Source organism: Stegodyphus dumicola, chromosome 6 (assembly GCF_044657685.1).
Source record: "Stegodyphus dumicola isolate Sdum_Otavi_A_Nest chromosome 6, ASM4465768v1".
Lineage (NCBI taxonomy): Eukaryota > Metazoa > Arthropoda > Arachnida > Araneae > Eresidae > Stegodyphus > Stegodyphus dumicola.
In genome coordinates, this window is record NC_140773.1 from 228810126 (window position 1) to 228831750 (window position 21625).

The 21625-nt window shown below is 37.7% G+C and overlaps 1 non-coding gene across 1 annotated transcript; it reads right to left on the bottom strand.

The window, feature by feature from the left end:
* Positions 1-21138: 21138 nt before the first annotated feature.
* On the bottom strand, positions 21139-21211 carry TRNAR-CCU (transfer RNA arginine (anticodon CCU)). The gene has a single exon. It is a non-coding gene; the product is annotated as a tRNA-Arg (tRNA).
* Between the last annotated feature and the right edge of the window lie 414 nt (positions 21212-21625).

Below are 21625 nucleotides of genomic sequence, written 5' to 3' on the forward strand. Positions count from 1 at the left end.
TGCAAATCAGTTTTTTATAGTGCATCTCGTAAAAGGCATTCGATAGTAAATGGTGTTTATAAGTCATCAGATGACAAAAGTCTATCTTATCCTGGTGTTCTAAGATAAACTCTTCGCTAAAGGTTTGATATCTGACAATTCGTTCCCATTCCAGCTGTTCTGCGAATTCCCTCATGAAATCTTCAGTGAGTGTTTGTTGGGAAGAGATAAGAACCATATCGATATAGTCTTTGTGCTTCCGCATGAAGTCTATGCTCAGTACTTGGTAGTGGGAAACTGTTATCCAATGCACTTTTGTTATATGTTTATCGAGGAAAGGTTCTGTCATCTTTTGGTACCTGCAAGCTTGTTCCCAGTCTAAACTATAGGCATATTTGTCCATGAAGGGTTCCGACAATTTCTGGTATTTGGAGATTTCATACCATTCAACTAAACCTTCATGTTTTTCTATAAATGGTTCTGATAACGTCTGATACTGACAAATGACCTTCCAGTTCACCTGATTTGAGAATTCTTCGATGAACTCCTCCGAAAGAGTCGAGTATCGACTCACGAGCGACCAACTTATATTCTGTTGTAATGCCCTGATTTGTCCTTCCAACAAACCGGTCTTCGAAATATCGTTCCAATTTACGTCAGCCATTTATTATAAACACAAAAGAATTTCTACTTTCAAGTATACATAAGTTTTTAGGTCCTTAGTCTTAACGAATACTTGTATCTCTTTATCTTTCTTAATATAGTTTATAAATGATACCTGTTCGGTGTTATAATTGAACTCCCGCAGCATCTTATTACCGTTAAAAATTTGAGCTTCAACCACACTTTCAAGATAAGTACCATTATTATCTATGAGTGCGAAGAAGGTTATTTTAGCCTTTACACTTTCATTCAATGTCATGAGTGCTCCATTCAGTAAATTATTACTGAACGGAGTAAATGTCACCTTCTGAAATTTTGAGCTGCTGTACCCGCTTTCAGGAGGATCTGCGCATACATAAACACTTTGAGTATATTCCTGTAATTTTTCTTCAGTATGCTTGAATCCTATTTCCAAGCTTTTAAGCTTCTTCGAAGTCTCTGACGAATAATTTTTAAAGCTGTTTACCATAGCATCATTACTTCTCCTAGCTTCCAGCGTTAATTCCTCTATTCTGTTGGTCATAACATCATAAAGTGTCCTAATTTCCAGCTTTAAATCCTCCAATTCTCCGGAAACGAAGGACTTCGTGGTGACATCGTTGGCGTCTACTGGATCTTTGCAGTTTTTCAGCACCTTGTTTTCCATATCATAATTCCCATCGTTTGTGAGTTTAAACCCTATTCCAGGTGGACCGCGAAGACCCACCGCTTTTCTGGGATAGTATATTCCAAAAGGATACCAAGCCATCTTTATTATTATATAAATAAGTTTTTAATAGATTGTAATCTATTAAAATCTAAAAATAATCTCTAAATATTACATCCTTAAAGTATTCAACACTATGATCTTCTTTTCTACCATATTGAGTTTGCATCTCTTTCTCTCATTCAAAACAAAGTAAAATACATACTTATCATCAGGGCTGCTCTTCAGTCTCCAGTGAAATTCAATCATCAGGTTGCTAACATTTACGTACGGCTCGTGAAAAGATAAGTTGAAGCATATGATTGGATAGAGACTTCTAAAGGTTTCATAGTTGATCAGACATCCGGCTTCGGAAGTGATATTGTTAAGCCCTGCATCTAAGAGAGCGGCGTAGAGTCTCGAATAATCTTTTTTCTCAAAGTCCATAGTATAATTGATGTTTGGCACCCTCACGTTATTGACCATAAGCCAGCAATCAATCATGTTTAAGTTATCGAACAGCATGTTGTTTTGAGAAAAGTTTTCGTTTCTTTTATCATATTGGGGCACAACGTAAAGGCTCATCACTTCATCAGTAGTGGCGGGTATGTTGCATGATCCGCTGCTATTTTCTAAAATGTTGGACTTGACTACCCTAGGTTGCCTCCAGTTAATGTCGATGGATTGGTCCGACAGAATCAGTTTTGTAAACTGACCATCAACAGAAGAATTGAATTTAACATAAGGTAGCCAAAGCGAAAGTTTCTTGACTTGTACTTTATATTTAGGATTAGGTACATTTGTATACAACATGTTCCTGTGACTGTTTCTTTGAAACTGAAATTTTACATCAAAGCCTGTAATGACTTTTTCATAATCATTGAGGAAGCCGAAAATGTATTTGAGCGGTATAAATATGTGCACAGACTGACTATCTCGGGTATACATCCATCTTTTGGTAAAACCTTCGTTATGGTCATCATTCACTCTTAAGTTAGCGAAAAAATTTGTTATTGTTGTAGCGTCGGTAAGGGCACCGTTAAACTTGAACGATCCTCTCTCGGTAGAATCGGCGGTATCTATATAGTAAAACATATTGGTCGCTTCCGAAGTTGCATAATCAGGTGTGAAGTTAATTAAACCCATAACCTGTAACATCAAGGATGTGTCATGCACATCTGAATCTATCTCGTAGGCACCGATGGTCATGATACTTCTCCTGAGTAAACCTCCACCATTCACCAATGTCACGTTCTCTTCCCCTACAGAATCTCCATTTGCTTTTAGGACTCTGAGTTCTTGGTGAATATATCCTTTGGAGTAGAGAATTTTAGCGTTTGTATCGAGTATGTGAAAATTATACGTGGCATCTTCACTCGTATCTTGAGTGTTGTGCGTTTCTTTGATTTCTCTATACTCAAAACTTTCTATATCTCTGATGACGTCTTCTGACGTTTGTTTCAACTCCCAAATATTGTTCATCTTTATTATATGCAGTAAAATTATTTTCGCTTCATATTCTTTCCAAGGATAGCTTCTAATTTAGCTTCGTTCACTACTTTTAAACCTGTGCCTCTTTTAATCGTTTTATTAAGGATTGACTCCAATTTACTATTCACTGCTTGCTGCACCTCTTGTTCAACCTCTTTCTTAGCTAGGTTCAAAAGCTTTCTCCCAAAGAAACCTCGCCCTTGTATCCTCTTGCTTGCTCCGTAAAGTCTATGTCTGTTCATTTATTGTAAGTACAAAAATTTTCTTCACTCCACCAGCAACCTGTAAAGTACCCTTTGATTATTGAGCTCAATAGGTTCACCATCCTGATTGGTCAGACGCATCCTGATCCTATATATGTGGTTACTCTTTGTCTTAAAAAAGATAGGTCTGTCAAAATCTTTAGAGAGCAAACTGCCTGGCTCTTGAGCCGGTGTGAAAGAATGGATAACTTCTGATGCAAATTGGTTCAAATAAGCTCCCTCTATTATATCACAATGGATATGAATATCATCGATGCTTCGAGAAATATTAGCCACATACTTGGCTTCTTGTTTCACTTCTTCGTAAATCTTTGGTTCAAATCCTAAAATCTCATGAAGCTTACTCTTTGATAAATCAAGCTTGTAGTGTTCTTTCAGTTTTATCACAAATCTCTGTCGAGCGAATATCACGCCAAACTGTATGGGAGGACTTTCGTCCTTGAAGTACTGCATCATGTAATCGTTTAGCTCCCCCAGAGTATAATTTCCATCCGGAATAGTTAGATCATACCAAAGGCTTCCATCATAGAATGAAAGCATGTTGTTCTCATAGGCCTTGCAAATGTTGTACCATGAAACCCATAAGGAAAATGATTGCAAAGCAACCCTCTTGATTCTCAGAGGCGTAGCGTATTCGACAGTAAAGTCTTCTGACTTCGGGTAGTCTTTTGAGTTTAATATAAGCAGAGTCATTTTATTATAAGCATTTTATTTTTTTTTATTTTAATGGGCTTTTACCTATTAAAATAACACACATGTTTCATTAAAGTAGCACTTTCTTCTCATTATGATCACTTGGTTCTTGAGTTAGGGAGCATAAGATGTCCCAAGGAGGGTGTCCTCTATTTCTCTTTTTTATGTATGTCATACTGAAGTAGCCACAACGCTCCGATGTGGGTTTCTGCAGGAAGCTTGAATTGTACCGAACTTCTTTGTTTGATGTTCTCAGGTAATGAAATATGTTTGCCGGGATAGTGTCATCCTTTAAAGTAGTACCTTTATATTTGTAGTCTCCGAATGAATCAAAATATTCTACAAAATTATTTTTTGGATCGTTGTAGTAAGCCACCCAATGTGTTCCAGGCCCTGTCGACAAGTCTAAATTAATAATTCCACTTTCAAACTTTCTCATCTTTTTGGGTAGCAAGTCTGATGTGAAGACGCCACGAAATCCTCTCTCACCATTCATGCATTCCTCAATCATTTTGTTCGAGATTCCCAGTTTTGTAGAACGCCTTTCCCCTTTTTTTTCTTTCCCCCGCAACCGGATCCGCTCACTTTATCCATAATCTTTTTGGCTCCCCATCCAGCTGCCCCCGAAAGAGCACCGGTAGCTAAAGTAGTAAGAATGGGAAGAAGAAAAGGCAAGAATCCACCATTTGTCTCCAGTTGTGTTTTGCTGATCTTTATGCGTTTGCCCTTCTTTAGTTGCTCGATCTGTGTTTGTGTAAGATATAGATCATGATTTGGCGCCTTGGAGGTATTGATCTGTAGAGTGACCTCCTCTTTTTTCTTGTGTGCAGTCTTTAACTTGTTGATCTGATGATCAGTCAGATGCACTTTTATTTTAATGTAGTTACTCATTTATTATATGTAGAGAAAATTTTAGTTAGCTCAAAAACTTTGCGTAGTAGCTTTTTACAAAATCATTAGTTAGCTCACCCTTTTTCAAAAGCGCATCCAACAGAGTAACGATTTTATTGTAGAGCGTTTTACTTTTATTCCCTCCACATCTTTTATCCGTCAGTCGCGAAAGCAGCTCCACCCTATCGATACCCTCGCCTGAATAATAATTTCCATCCCTGAGTGTTTTGAGTGCTTTTGTATAGTTCCTCATCATTTGAATTTTGTAGTCGAACTTGTCCAACTCTTTTCTTAAATATTTTTTCCTATCTTCATTATCTTCTGCACTGTTCTTCCATTCTTTTTTCATAGGCCCTTTTCTAGTTCCGAATTCTTTATTTCTGTCGTTGGCGCGTTTTATGATTTCATTCAGCTCGCCCTCACTTTTGTTCACTAATTCCGATGGTAGTTCAAAACCCTCTTCCCGAATGAAAGACTCGTCGATATCCTTATTTAAGTTTAAATTATAAATCCTGCGCTCCAAATCTTTTATTCCATAATCCAATTCTGGAATTGTTGTGGACTCTAACGATGGAGAGGATATTTCCTGTATTGCATCCTGAACAGCTTTAAGGTGTTTGTTTCTAGATACTTCCTGCTTAGTCATCTCTTCTGTCACAGGCTTATGAAACTCTGTTAACATTTCTCGAACACCTAATTTTTCTTGAAGCTGCTGCTCGTTTTTTCTTCTAAGATCTTTTTGTAACTCACCCAATCTTTTTTGGGCTAGTATCTGCCCCTTTATCTTTTCAATGCGTTCCTTTTCTAATTGATTCATCTTTATTACTTAGCAAATAAAGTTTTGCCTTAAAGTAAATGTTTTTGCCTTAAAGTAAATGTTTTTGCCTTAAAGTAAATATTTTTTGCCTTAAAGCAAATATTTTCACCTTAAATAAAGATATGATTCGAATAAAGAATTACACGCAACCTGAAGAGTTTGCATATGCTGATCAGCATCCTTTGCTACCCAAACATCCCTTCAGACTTTTAATCACCGGACCTTCAGGGTGTGGTAAGACAAACTTGCTTCTTAACTTCATCTATGATTGGTTGAAGTTTGACAATCTCTACGTATGTGCTAAAGACATCTTTGAGCCCAAGTATTCATCTCTACAAGAAACATACACGCAGTTTAATGATATAGAGGAAGATGATATTCTTAGCCTTAAAAAAGTTAAGAAGGTTGATAAAGAAAAAGTTTTAGAAATGTTTCACAAATTCAAGAAGGAAACATTATTCACGTCAGAGTTGGGCGATTTTATAACAGTAGATGAACTTGATCCTAACGTTAAGAATCTAGTTGTATTCGATGACTGCGTGACAGAAAAGAAGCAAAAAGTCATAGAGGACCTATTCATAAGAGGTAGGAAGAAAAATGCGTCCATCATCTATATATCTCAATCATATTACTCAACACCCATCAACATACGCAAGAACTGTAACTACTTTATCTTCTTTAGACTCCAACCAAGAGAGGTTAAACAAATCCTGAGGGAAATCGATGGTAGTCTCACCAGCGAGGAGTTCGATAGTATGTACAAAAAGTGTGTCACGAAACCTCATGATTTTTTCATGCTTGATTTAGTTAACCCTGAAATGAGGTATAGGAAATGTTTTTCTTCTTTAAATAAAACATGGAACAAAAATTAGAGTCATGCTTGTACGAATACAGAAAAAGCTACAAATTCTACAGTGATGTTAGTCTGTCTCTGACAATTGCGAAGTTCTTGTTTGGTACTTCGAGTTTGACAGCTTTCGCTCTGCTTCCCTTAGCATCCTTGAGCATCGTGGCCAGTGTCATAGAGATTATTGATAAATCCTTGCATGTCGCAGAAAGGAAAGAAGAATACAAGTTTGCCTACAAGTTTTATAAGTCTTTACTAAATTGCTTGAGAGCAAAGACTATTTCGGAGGAGGAAGCTTTGATTAAAGAGCAAGAATTTATTAAGGACTTGAAGTACTTCCCCATGGAAAAATATTTAAAGGAGAAAGGTTTGAACGGGTACGAAAAATAATTTTCTATTCTTAATAAATGAGCAAACAAGATAGAAAGATTAAAGGTGGAGATTTAGTCGGTTGGATGCAAGATAAGCTCAATCCACCAGAAATGCATCTTCCTGGTTATCAGTACTGTGGACCTTTTACAAAGCTTTCTAAAAGATTGACTAGAGGGGATCCAGGAGTTAACAGAGTAGATAAAGCATGTAAGAAGCATGACATAGCATACAGTCAAACAAAAGACACTAGACAGAGACATGTTGCAGATGAAGAGCTTTTAAAGGATTTAGATGCCATTGAAAACCCAAACAGCGGATTTTATCCACTCGGAGAAAAACAAGCTAGGGCTATCATCCGACCTATCATAAAAACCAAAAGAGTTTTTGGACTAGGTGCTATTGTGACATATTGCTTGATTTGTAAAAAGAAGACAGGTACACTAAATGTTGAAAATTCGGTAACAAGCAACGGAAGGCCTATTATGAAAGGAAAGTGTGAAAAGTGTGGATCAAGGAAAAGTTCTTTTTTAAAGTTGACGGGGTAACTCAGAACACCCCTAGACTGAGAGATGTGTACTATGATCCTGAAACTGGATATTGCGGCATCAAGGAGCTTCAGAGGAAGGTGCATGTTCCTAGAAAGGATATCGAAGAGTTCTTACACCAGCAAGATGTTTATACCAAACACAAACCACTTATCCGTAAATTCAAAAGAAGGAGAACTTACGTATCACACGTTGACGACCAATGGCAAGCAGACTTGCTATTTTTAAAACCATTATCAAGTTCTAATGATGGTAACAACTACTTACTAACAGTCATAGACATTTTTAGCAAATATGCTTGGGCTATACCAGTTCGCAGAAAAACGGGAGAAGAAGTTACTATAGCGTTTAAAAAGATCTTTAAGGAAAGAATTCCTCAAAAAATTCAGACAGACAAGGGGACCGAGTTCATTAACAAAGAGACGCAACAACTGTTTAAAGAGAATAATATTCACTGGTTTACTACTGAAAATGTCGAAATCAAGTGCTCCATAGTGGAAAGGTTCAACAGAACTTTAAACGGTAAAATTAGAAAATATTTAGCAGCAAACAATACAAAAAGATACATAGATGTATTGAGTCAGTTAGTAAAAAATTATAACAATTCCTACCACAGAAGTATCAAAATGACACCTGTTGAAGCCAGTCTAAAAGAAAACAGTGGTGATGTGTATCACAATTTGTTTAAAGAAAAGGTCATACATAAACCTAAATACCAAGTAGGAGATAAAGTAAGAATATCAATATATAAGTCTGCCTTCAGAAGAGGTTATCAAGCAACTTTTACAGAAGAAATATTTGTCATTTCTGAAGTATTAGAAACTGATCCAATCACTTATAGAGTTCAGGATTTAAATAATGAAGAGGTTAAAGGTACTTTTTATGAAAATGAATTGGTAAAGTATGATAAGAAAGACAACGTATATAAGATTGAAAAAGTCATCAAAAAGAAAGGGGACAAATATCTAGTAAAATGGTTAGGCTATCCTGAGACTAGCTGGATTGATAAGAAGGATTTAGTTTATTTTTAATAGCCGACGAAAGCTATTAAAAATTATAATTCACTCATTGGGGTCATCGCACCCATATTTGTGCTCCAATTTAATGCATCGAAGATGGTTCTGCAGATTTCTTCATTCTGAGCTAGCGTTGTCATCAGTTTAGGTAGCTTAAGTGGGACCTCATAACCACCTCTTTTCCGTAACATTTGGTATAAAATATAGTCTTTGCTAATTAAGTTCTTACGCTTCGGATACAACTCTATGTATTTAGAGATAAAAGATGACAAATCACTCATAAGCTCTTCTTCGAAAGGAAAGTTATACTTACTTATCCATTTATAAAGATTTGTCATTCTGCTTTTCATTCTAGCTGTCTGCGCCTTTTCGAAATATAAATCTTCTAATTTGATAGGGGGTTTATTTGGATTATATCTCAGTTCTTCACCACATGCTTGGCAATTGTACCAGTCATCACCAATTACATATTTGTGTTCACACTCTTTAGTTTTCAAGTCTGAAGAAACTTCTGTGTCTGGACTAAACAATCTCATTATTTCCTCCATTTCTTCCGTCATGTCCATATTTATTTTAATAAGTCTTCCTTTTAACCCCTTTTAAATTGATTGATAATGTTGTTGTCATGTCTATACATAAGTGCATGAGGTGCAAAAATCAAAAAGTCTTGGTGCTGCCAGTTCTGGAGGCGGATCTCTATTGGCGGAGTTCGAAGAGGCATGAGAGATTCAGGACAGCAGTTGGGATAGGACCAGTTGGTGATACCCTTGAAATGTTCAGTACGTAGCCGAGCTATTATAGAGGAGAGGTTTCTTGGGGGCCTTACCAAAATGCTGATCCTTCGCCTGGCGTCTGTACAGGTGACTTTTGAGGTTGCTCTTTATCGCATAGTGACCGTGAGCCAAGGTATGGATACCATCTGGTAATATGTGCCGCTTGTCATCATCTCCTGAAAGGGCAATCTTATTTACTTGTATGGAATGAATATTATGTTTTGTGCTTCTAATGAGATTCATAGATCTGTACTGTTTTTGATGTGAGAATAGACAGTTTTTGTAATCCTCGAAAGTAATTCTATTTTTCACTACACATTTCTTAATACCTTTTGATTTTTTAACTAAGTCTTTTTCAGTTTTACAGGCATACATCTTAGATATTAAGCCAACGTACTCTTCCAAGATCCCCCCTGCATTTTCATCCTTCATCTTCCCCAAAACCTTTTTATTAACTCGCGGCATTCCATACCTATGATCCTCCGGATAATCAAACGTGTCAAAATGTTCAAGCATTCCTTTCATATCTTCATAGAAATCATCAGTTTTTATATCATAGATGAAACTATCCGTATCCATGTACAACAGTATAATGTTTTTCCCATATTTAGGTGCCATCACATTATAGTGGAAGTCGTACATTAAAGTTTTGGATAAATCTAAGATACTCATTCCAACATAGATAGGTTTATCAAAGAGTACTGCAGTTTTGTGCATATGTATAGCGGCTAAATTTTCTTCAAATATGGTTCTTCCTTTAAAATTTGGTTTAGCAATAAGTTTTTCGGCTTTCTCCGCATCACAGCACAGTTTGATATCAAGCCTTTTTCTAATATTTTCCATTGTCTTACCAAACACAGAGTTGTTCATGAGTTTATAGAAATCTTTTTCAAAGTCATTAGTTGCTTTAGTTCTCATTTCAGTGTTCAAGTCGATATATGTCTTCAGCCAAGGTGCTTGCTTATACTCTAATACCCTGTGTACTTTCTTCAATTTTAAGCCCATTTGTAAAAATTGTTTCAAACCCCTGTAATGAACCACATAATGATCTTTGTCATATAAGGTTGTTAGTAATTTTGTATGTTTTGAGCCATCAGGAACTCTGTTCTCAGCTCCTAGTGGGAGGTCTGAATGGAGATCATGCAAATATTCAGGATATTCCAAGTCGCATTCTAAGATATAACCCACATCTGAATCGTCGGGGATCGCTGTTACATCTATATCGGTATCCCCCCACTTGAAGCCGCCATATGGTAGAAATTGGCTCATTGCCCATCCATACAAGTTATTGGCATCTAGGTAGATTAAATAATTAGATTCTTTACTTCTGTCATAGTCTTTCATATATTTATTATTAGCTTTCCCATACCTATTACAACACTGAGAAATCCCACCTCTGGTTCCTTTTTCTAACATTAAAATCATGTTATAATCAGTCAATAATTCTAATTCCTTTCCAGTTGTTTTTAACATAGCATCCCAAGAGAGACCGGGTGCAGTGAAGTACCATGCAGGATCCAATTTGTAAGTCCTTATGCAGACATCTCTAAAATGTTCCATAATATCAGCTAAGATCAGTACATCAGTCTTCACATACAAATCAGAATACTCACCTAAATTTTTAATGTTGAAGGTCTTCCATACTGTTTTGGCATGTGCATAGTCCTCGTGTGATATATCCGACTCAGTCATTTTGTTGTAAAATTCTTTTTTGTTGGGTAGTCGTGTTTCGTCACATTTATCCCACGAGTCCATATAATCATACGGATACACGCCTTTTCTGGTAACGAGGTCCAATTTGTCCTTGGGAAAGAATTTGGCTGTTTCTCTGAATTCTTTCACATTTTTGGCTAAACTATCAATGCTGCTAGCCATGAACTTAAAAGAATCCAGAAACCTCAACTTTATTCCGGGTAGCTTGACCTTTTTACCATCACCTGCATCTACCCATTCCGCTCCAACCTCTTTGCTGAATGAAATGTATTTTTCCTCAGTGTTTGGAATGACATCGATATTCCCATTATCACCACCTAGCTCTTTTATGAATAAATGAGAATCGTACCCAGATAAGTTGTGAATGAAGACAGGAATGAGGGAAGGGTATTGGTACATTAAGTTACATAATTTATGAGCTGGCCCTCTATAGTTTGATTCATGTTTGGATGGATCGAGTAAATGGTCATGATCCATTACTTTTTGGAAGTCCTCAGAGTCTTTCGGTGAATATGGTGATGGTACTTCTTTGATGTTAAACCCGCAGATATGACATATATGGGTTCTCTTGAAATGCCTGTCATCTTCATCAGTAATTTTGATTGGGTGCTTCTTATCATAAATTTTCTTTATCTCTAAGGCCTCAGCTTTCAGCGTTTCGTAAAATACTTTAGTTGCATTTGGACCTCTATATGTGATAGGCGGTTTGTAGTCTTCGTGCTTATATTTAATGTAAAGTGAGAAACTCATGGGTTCGTGTTTTTGGTACTTCTGCATGTAAGAGCTCTTGGGATCTGGCTGACATGTATCTATCTTAGTTGTTAAACTTTCAAAATCTGCATACATTACAAAAGGTGCTCGTAGCGATTTATGGTAATGTTTGAACTTTAATTTTGAATCTTTTTCAGGCATTACTATTTTAACAGCCTGATTTTTCTTACAATCCTTTTCATGCGTTTGAAGATCTTCCTCAGAGTGAAAAAATAACAGGCACCTTTCACATGGGTATACTCTTCCATTATGCTTGGTTAATTGCCCACATATTAATTTGGACATGTCTTTTATCCAACAGTAATGACTGTTCCCTTTCTCGTTTCTTATGTAAAGTAAATTGACATGCTTATCTACTTTATGCTTAGTTATTCTTAAGGGGTATATGTTAGTCTTTTCATCGTATGAGTATATGTTCACTGATATGTTATTCAATTTTTCGAACCTTTCGAGTACTCTGTCTTCCATCTTTACTGGGTATTCAATGCCTTCGAACTTTAGCTCATTTTCATATGGCTTATATTTGGTGACTCTTTGGGCATCTTTTTCTGCTGGATGTAGTGCAGACAGTATCGCCCATTTAAAACACTCATTATCATTCTCATTTTTTACGTTTATGACTGCTTTTTTAGCTTTAATCACTTTTGACAAATCAATGTAGGATGATCCTCTCAGTGGGGTGTACTTATTGATCCTCACCTCAAGACTTTTGATTCTAGCAAGCGTCCAACCTGAACCCCTTGCAACAAACTCCTCCATCTCCGTCAATAATTTTTGGATAACTGATCTGTAATAAGCTACCAAATCAGTTGATTCTAAGATGACTTCATTTTTTGTTTTGAAGTTTTTCTCCATTTCTATCATCGTTTCATCTTTCCCTTTTTCATAGTCACAGAGAAATTGGAAATTAACCTTCAAGCCATGCAGCCTCTTCAGATGTTTTGTAATAAGACCCCGGACCAGTGATGAAACATCGTTCAAGAAGTCTTTGGGAAGCATCAGATTGTGCTCATTTTGGACATCATACGTCACCAAACGGTTTTCAAAAGCCGTATCAATTTCATTGGGGGTATATAGCCTTCTCTCTCGCGAATCTGAAAACAGGTCGGAATCAAATTCGAAGTGACGGTTGAACAAAACGCTTTCTATGTATGCTTTGATGTCTGCCTTCCTCCGTAGTTTGGAATAGCCTGCGATGCCACGCGATCGACAAAATTCACGTAGTTGGTTAATGGTCATATGATGCAGCCCCTGCATATTGTCAAAATCATCTCTGTGAACCTCCTGGCTGGCCTTCTTAGGCTTATAGTTTTGATGAGCTTTAGTTTGTAAGTGCTTATTTATGCTAGATTCCTTTATTAACTTTCCGCAACACCTGACTTTTAGCTCCCTCTTCTTCTTTCGCTTGATAAACAAGTCATTGTGGAACCTGGAAAAGCCGTTGTGGTATTGAATGAGGGCGATCAGTTCCACTTTTTAAGTTTCGAGTATCCTCGAATATCATTTTCTCGACAGTAATCTTGTAACTGTCGAACTGTTTTTGATTGAAAATCCATTTTGTCTTTCTATATACTACAAACCTTCTCTTTAAATGCTTTTATTATTCACTAGGTATTATTAATCAATTACCCATTGTCTCTCCTTTGACGCTCTAGAAGCCATACATAATGGTGCACTGATGGTATAAATTAATACCCTCACTAAATATACCATGCCAGTGGATTATGTGGGGGACGAATGTCCCCTTGCAAAAGAAGCATGCGATGAAGAGGAAAAGTGGCGTTTGTAAAAGCGGCGTTTTGGAAAAGTAGCGTTTGTAAAAGTGGGTTCGATTTTAATGGAGGGTTGGAGAGCCATCACATTCTAAAAGTGGGTTCGATTTTAATGGAGGGTTGGAGAGCCATCACATTCTAAAAGTGGGTGGAATTTTTATGGAGGGTTGGAGAGCCATTGTTTTCTAAAAGTGGGTGGAATTTTTATGGAGGGTTGGAGAGCCATCACATTCTAAAAGTGGGTTCGATTTTAATGGAGGGTTTCGCAGTCATTGTTTCGCCCCCAAAGGTCACTGCGCCAGCTCTCTCATTTGTACACTACTTCGAACTTTATGCCAAAATCCTTAAGCCGGTTTTTTTAACGTAGCAAGGTCTGGTTACCTAGCAACGAAGCTCGGCTTAAACCAGTTATGACTTTTATACCATCGTCTGAGCGGAGTCTATTGGAATCCAGCTTGAGACTGGAGTATTTTAGTATAGAAGTATTAATATAGAAGGTGAGACTCTACAATACAAAAGTACAATAATGAAATGCATTAAAAAGATTAATGAAATTTTCCGTAAGAGGAAAATGAAAACTTTTAATGATTACTATATTCTTTACAAGATTTCTCAATAGAATTTATGATAGCTAGTTACAAAGTCCCTTCAGAATTTTATTGAACCTTTTCGTAAGACTGGAACACATATGTCCCACGCGTTTGGATCGTTAAATAAGGCTCAAAGAACTACTATGCAACCACCCAGTATCGAAGTGGTTAGCTCGTCGTGCAGCTGCACCACAAGTCTGGGTTTCGATCCCCGGGCTGGGCAAGGTTGACTCAGTCTTTCGTCCCTTGAGTGGGTCGATAAAATGAGTACCAAGTTCACTTGGGGACTAAACACTGGGGGTCCTGCGACAAGCTGACCACTTGCTCAGGGCATTTGCCGATGCACTCAGGGACCCAAGGTCAAGAAAGCAGATTTCGGGACACTGCAGGCCGTGGCTCACTAGGGCTGTTGTGCCACTGAGTTTAGTTTTTTTAGGACTACTATGCAGATTTAACATTTGTTACTTAATCCGGAGCAGGGAATGGCAGACCATGTCTATTCCTTACCGAGTGAACGGCTGACTAAATAGCTGCAATGCATAAAAAAATTCTATAGTCCGTAGGTAAAGGTTAACTCCTGATGGGGGCTACTTAAAAACAACTATCTCACGGCGCCTAGTGAGTGGCTGGATCTCTAAAATCTTACAAAATTCTCTCTACATGCTTAGTCGAGGAGTGACACGGAAAATCCACTTTCTGGATGCTATATTACTTCTCAAGTACTCGGAGAAGGGTATCGCCAGAAGAAGTTGCGCAGATCTAATCATAAAAGAATAAATTCCCAATATTTGTTGTAAATATTTCGCGTATTCATCCAAGATATTTCTCTGTCTCTTCTGAGCGATTAAGGAACTATTCGCCGCCCAACCGGGATATGACAGCCCAAGTTCGAAACCCGGAGAAGGCATGGAGGCTTGTAAATATACAGTGTCCCATAAATGTTGCGACAAACTTCTGGTTGAGGTAGGACACATCATAAGGATTAAGAATTAGGGGTAAAGTGGTATCAGAGGTAGAAAATGGGAAGGGAAACAAGAGAGTGATAAATCTGAAACATTTATTGGACATGAATACAAATGGTGTACGATAGCTTGAATGTTACAACAGATGTTCGAAGTTTGCACTATCAGTAACTTCTGAATGACCCGTAGTCGCACAAATTTTGATGCAGATGTGCAAACAAACTGTGGTGTGGTTGATGTCTGTCAGGGAAGCGTTCTCCATGAATGCGTGCAGCGGCTTGTGCATTACCTTCAGCTATTCCATACGCTAAGTACATGTCTGCAAGCTCTCCGTTCGTATAGCGCTCCATGCTCATCGTATGGTGCCTACCGCACGAATGAAGCAATCTCCACTTTCCACTAGCACTCTCCCGTACAACAAACCCTGCCGGCGTACAAAAACGTTTCTGGGCATGGGTTCCTATGCAATTCTTAATCCTTATGATGTGTCCTACATCCCCCAGAAGTTCATCGCAGCATTTACGGGACATCCTGTACAGTGTCTGTTCGGCATGGGGTGACCTGAAAGTCCTCTAGTGTGGTTGTGGAAGTGGAAGACCTTCAAACCCATTCTTCGGCGTGCTCTCTCTCAAAACGGTGTCGTAACAAACGGCGCCAGGTTTTGTGTCGTCCCTACCGCGCCAGAAAAGCGTTTCCAATTGCATTGTTATGTGTTTTTCCATCGTTTAAGTGTAATCTAGCTCTCTTGAACGTTTGTTACGGATTTGTCAAAACACCCTGTGCAGTATATCATAGATGTGGTCGGATTCTTTTGCTTTCTAAAAATTATATAAAATATTTTATACGCATTAAAATGGAATTATGAAATATTGTTTTCTTAGACTTACTTAGTGTAGTTTGTTTCCTAAGATAAAATACTGGGCTTAAAAAATAATACCTCCTTTTTCATGCATGAAAACCAGGTCACAAAAAGGACACTCACTATCTACTAAATAACTAAATAAAAAATCTTGCGAATATTTTACTGGGTTATCATTAGCTTTCATGAATTAATTCTTTTGGCATGGATTCAAAAGGAATGTTTTATTATTTCCTGACCTAATTTTTTCCACGTATCGTGAATTAATATTTTCAATTGTCGTTGTAAAGAGACATTTTATTTTTGAATTTTGTATTCATTTCTACGCAGATACATTCGACAGAGCTTAAATCTCGACGATAAGGAGGTATTTTAAGTGTTTCTTACATATTAAACTGCAGCGTCAATTGCACACTAATATCAGTAAATTTGAAGTCCTTGTGTTGTTAGAATTTGGAACTACTTTACAGATTAATATATTGCCTCAAGAATTTTAAATTTATTTTACAATATCAATATGTCATAACTAATCCATTATAACATCAATAAATTTAAGATTACAGTTTCACGATGGTATATACACTATCTTCCAAAAGATATGCACGCAATGCAAATCAACAACTATCGAAAATGCACAGTGGAACCTCGAGATACGAGCACCTCTATATACGAGAAATTCGAGATACGAGGAAAGTATGAGCGAAGCATTTGTCGCTAAATACGAGCATTGACTCGAGGCAGGCTGTTGGTATGCGTGGCGCGTTTCTCGCTCCGGCTCGACTCGAGGAATCCCCTCGTCCGATCACTCAGTGTTGTTTGATCTACGTGTTTGTACGCTTGTGAGTTAATTGTTTTCCACTTTTAAGGTGAAAATAATTATTTCACGATGCCTCCCAAAAAGATTGTTGTATCAGATAGTGCTGCAAAGAAAAAGAAGGAATCCATGGCCGTTGAAATTAAGATAGGAAGCATAGATAAACATAAGTGTGGTGTAAGAGTGCCGGAATTGGCAAAGACTTACGGCCGTTCGACATCGACGATCTGCACTATTCTGAACACGAAGAAAGAAATTAAGAAACTTGATGTGGCCAAAGGAGTTACAGTTACATCCAATCATAATCCAAAACTCCTAGAAGATTTTGAGAAGCTTTTGTTGGTGTGGATTAACGAGAAGCAGTTAAAAGGAGATTCAGTCTCGGAAGCTATCATTTGCGCTAAGGCCAAGAATCTGTACTTGGACCTTCTCCAAAAATCACCAGGTACGTTGACTGAAGATGAGATGGTAATGAGTTTTTGGGGGTGCGGAACGGATTAACTGGATTTCCAATATTTTCGATGGGGAAGTTTGTTTTTAGATACGAGAAATTCGCTATACGAGCTCAGTGCTGGAACAAATAAAACTCACATCTTGATGTTTCACTGTAGTTTGAATTTGGTTGGCTTAAAATCGCTGCGGATGAAGATGGTGGTATGCGAATACCGTATGTTGCAACCAGTCCATGATTGACTGCCTGAATATATCCTAATTAGGCAGTTGCTGAAGCCGCCTGCATTCTGAAGGGATGAGAAGGTTAATTAAAATGTGATTAGAAACGTTTATAAATTTCATAAGGAAATTTTGTACGATATTCGTGTCTCTGTGGCTGACAATGATGGAGAGTGAGCACTGGGGTGCTGTCGGGAGCACCTGAAGCACGACAGCAATAAAAATATGCCATTCCTTTTCTTGGCATTGATCATTTTCTGGAATGTGGAAACAATTCCACACATTGTCAAGCCGTTGATACTGTGCCTAGTTGGTCAATGATTACCACTTCTGAAGATCGGTGCGTTGCTATAGTAGACAAGCGGAATCAACGAGCGACCTCTCCAACTGCGTCATTCATGGTTGCAGCATCACTTGGTAAGAGAGTATTTGCCAATAATGTGCACCTAACACTTCGCGTAAAAGGACTGTATGCCAGGGTACCAGGTGTTTGTGCTCCACTAAACGCCCAGTCCAGAAGAGCAAGATTAAAGTGGTGTCGTCAACATCTCAAATGAAGTATCTTAGAACGGCTCGACCCTGATATCTTGGCTACGATAAAACCTCGGACGTAACTGTGAACTATAAGATGCCCAAACCTCAAGTTAGCGAGAGGCGCACTCTAAATATCTTGGCTACGATAAACCTGGGACGTAACTGTGAACTATAAGGTGCCTAAACCTTAAGTTAGCGAGAAGCGCAATCATAATATCTTGGCTACGATAAAACCTGGGACCTAACTGTGAACTATGAGGTGCCCAAACCTTAAGTTAGCGACAGGCGCAATCCTAATGTCTTGGCTACGATAAAATCCATAGACTGATTTGGCTGAAGGTTCATATCAGCAATTACAAACTAAACTTTGGAACTATTATTAAGAATAATAAGTAAACAGTATGAAGGCTGCGATAATTTGGTGCTAATAAGAAAGGGATAGTGGTAGAAAGCAGCATGGAGACAAACTGAAAAGTAAAAGTATTGAGATGGAAAACAAAGGACGCTCTTACCGCTGAAGAGTCGCGATTCCTTGCCAGTTAATTACTGCCATCATGCTGGAAGATCAGCTAAAAATCAAATCAATGTGAGGGAACATCTGAACAAAGAACGCATATAAGGTTTCAGACTACCAATTTAGATCTTTCCTAGTTTAACAATATTTTTTAAACATGTATGGAAGTGGATGATTACAATGGGCTTACTATTATTAGGGAATTTATTTTATCGCGGGATAAAATAATCAATAAAAAATATTAAAAAAATATGAAGGCTTTCAGATTTTGCATTACGCCCAAAGGGGCGTTTTTTTAACGTTTTGTGTGTTACCTTTATTTATTAAATATCACGTTCTTCGCACTTAAACCATAAAATTCAATTAAGCAGAAATACCTCAAAATAATTTTAAAAGAGCTTATCTTTAGAATTTCCGATGCACAGTGCCGCGCGCTGGAGATATTTTTTTCCCCCGTACAGTGTTGCCATTGCTTGCTTTGAAATTGTTGAGTTTCTTAATGAAAAACTCATAAATACTTCGCAAAATATGAAATAGGTAATAAAACAAATTCCAAATTTGGGGCTTTCAGATGCCCATATTCGGGTTGAGACGTACGTTATTCAAAATTGGATGGCTCTAAGTACCGTTGTTTTATCACAGTGCAAGAAACATACATACATTTATGCAGATTTTTTATTATTTAATTTCTTTAAATATAATGCGGGACTCTAATATTGGGTGGCATCAATTTAAAAAGTGATTTGCCGTTTATAGTGAATCGACGCAAAATGGCAAAACGGAATTAATAGCCCTGAGCAAATTGCCCCTTCGGCCTAAAAAAAATCGTACGTTTTTTCAGAAAAAGCTGTATTTTGTACCACAGTACCTATGTTAGGTAAGTACTATATATAAATCTAATATATATCCCAAGTTACTCTTTCGAGACGTGAATAACGCAAGCTAAATTTCATCCATCGCCCAGTAGAACGGAGTAATAGAAGTGTTCCTTTTGTTGTGCGTGTGTGTGCGGAGTGTACACGTACACATGTGTAACTAAGTGTAATTTATTCTTCTGTAAAGTGTCCTTATTATCTGCCAATTAGCTAACATTTTGTATGGTTTATTGCATGCCTATCTTAATACTGAATTAAATATTTGTCAATGGCACTGCAATATTACATACAAACTGAGATTCCGCCACTTTATGTGCTAGTTGTACAAGTAGTTCTTATTCGTATAATACATATAAGAATCAATATCTAATAAATAATAATCTTAGATATTGAATGATGCAAGTGGCAATAAGGCTGCTCGCCAGTTAATGACGGAAGCAAGGCGTCTTAATGAACCTTTTTCATATTAAAATCGCTGCCACGGTAAATTTCAAATTCAACTGTGAAAAATAATGCCAAGGCACATTACTCAAATCTTTATTAAGAATTCGCTATTTTTAAGCAGAAAAGTCTGCACAAACAGGCCATATAAATTGTAAAAATGTTTCCAAAAATAAACTTAATTCGTTGTAGTTTTATAAAACGTATTTAAGTATATTTATACCTAAACATGAAAGGTATAAAACCTTCCTGGAATATCTGCAACATTTCGGGACATCCAACAGGAAGACAGTTGAGCCGGAGAAAGTTTTGCAAAATCGCTAAAGCTATTTCAGTAGCGCAGTTCAGTAACTTTTGAAGAGACACAACATTAAAATATATTATTACTTACACCTCTGAGTCTCGCAACAGAGTATTCTTAATAATTACCGCTCGGGGCGTCGCAATGTCGGTTGGCTTTCCTTGCGTTTCAGAAACAAAGGCGAAGACATATCTAATTAGACGTTCGAAGCCGATGCGGTGTCTCATCGACCTAGCCAAGTCGATAAATTATCGACCTCAGAAAAGGACTTGTCGATAAAGATGTCTCGGGACGTCTTCGTAAGGAAAAAAAAAAAAAAAGAGTAAAAAAAAAAATGGCAAGTTGTCCCTTTCGCTTGCCCATTCATTAATACGGACCTTCTTCAGAGGGGGACAGAAGGCCCTCCGTCCAATCCAATGATCCCCCTCTCTCCGGCATCATCATCCTCCGGAGACCGTCTCCATGGCGACGGGGGGACGAAATGACCGCCTCAATGAAAACAGAATCCTTTGCTAATGACCGAGACTAACATTTCATTCGCGCTGCAGACAAAAAGAATTTTATTTTTCTCTCTCTCTCTTGTTTTATTTATTTCTCAGTGACTTTTCTCAATGTACTCCTCTTCCTCCCACCCCGTTTACCCACCAGAGTCGACAAAACTGCGTAGGAAATAATTAGATTGGATTCGTTTTAGAGAACTACTTATTTGAGATAGAAATTTTCACTACCTTTTAGAAAAATGATGAAAAAACGAGTCACTTCTCCTGTCACGTTTAGGGTTACTTAAGACACTATCCGTGGCGTATTTCTACACTTTCAGGATTCTCGAAATTTGGACTGGTTGGTTATCAAAATAAAAGTGGATGCAGTTTCAGCGTGATGCCTGGGAAATAAGAATACTGTAGACTTCTTTAGCCTTTTCTTCTGGAGGAAACAGTCTAGTTCTTATTTAGCAATAAAGAGAGAATTCATTCATATTGTGAGGGTGTAGAGACATTCGGATTTTTTGGAAGTAGGAGACTTAGAAAATGAGCACTTCCCTCGCCTGGAATCGAATCACGGATCTCTCGAATACGCGCCGAGAGTGCAGACCACTACACTACGAAGGCACGCTAAGAAGGCGGGAGAAATACCTCATATACGCCCCTTTTAAAGGGCAATTGGGAATTAGGGGATCCAATCGCAAATCCTGGTGGTGGAGAATTGTCATCCAACCCCTTTTATTTCGGGCGTCACTGTAGAGACGCTAGGATTTTTGGAAGCAAGAGACTTGAAAAATGATCACTGTCCTCGCCGGGAATCGAACCACGGACCTCTCGAATAGGCGTCGAGCATGCAGACCACTACACTACGAAGGCACGCTAAGAAAGCGGTAGAAATACCTTATAAGGGAACAAAAGATATATATATAACCAAATATTATATTTTAATATGCATAGAAACAAAGTAGAATTCTGTATAAAAATTCTATAAAGTCATAATCTCCCTCTCTACTTTGTCTATAAACAAATGTCGAAGAACCTAGTGAACTGTGTAGCGAATTATCACTGAGTTCAAGCACTAATAATGTAGACTCAAGAAGGATAAAAAATACCCTTTTATTCACTCACAAAAATGATAACAGATGACCCCTTCTCGGGCTTACAAGAAAGTCTCCACTTGGGTTTTTAAATCGGGAAGAAACTAAACTAATACTAACTAAAACAGAGCCGAAGCTAGACACAAATATCTAACGTAGTTGGCCCTTAATTTAAACTAGCCGGTGATTCTCA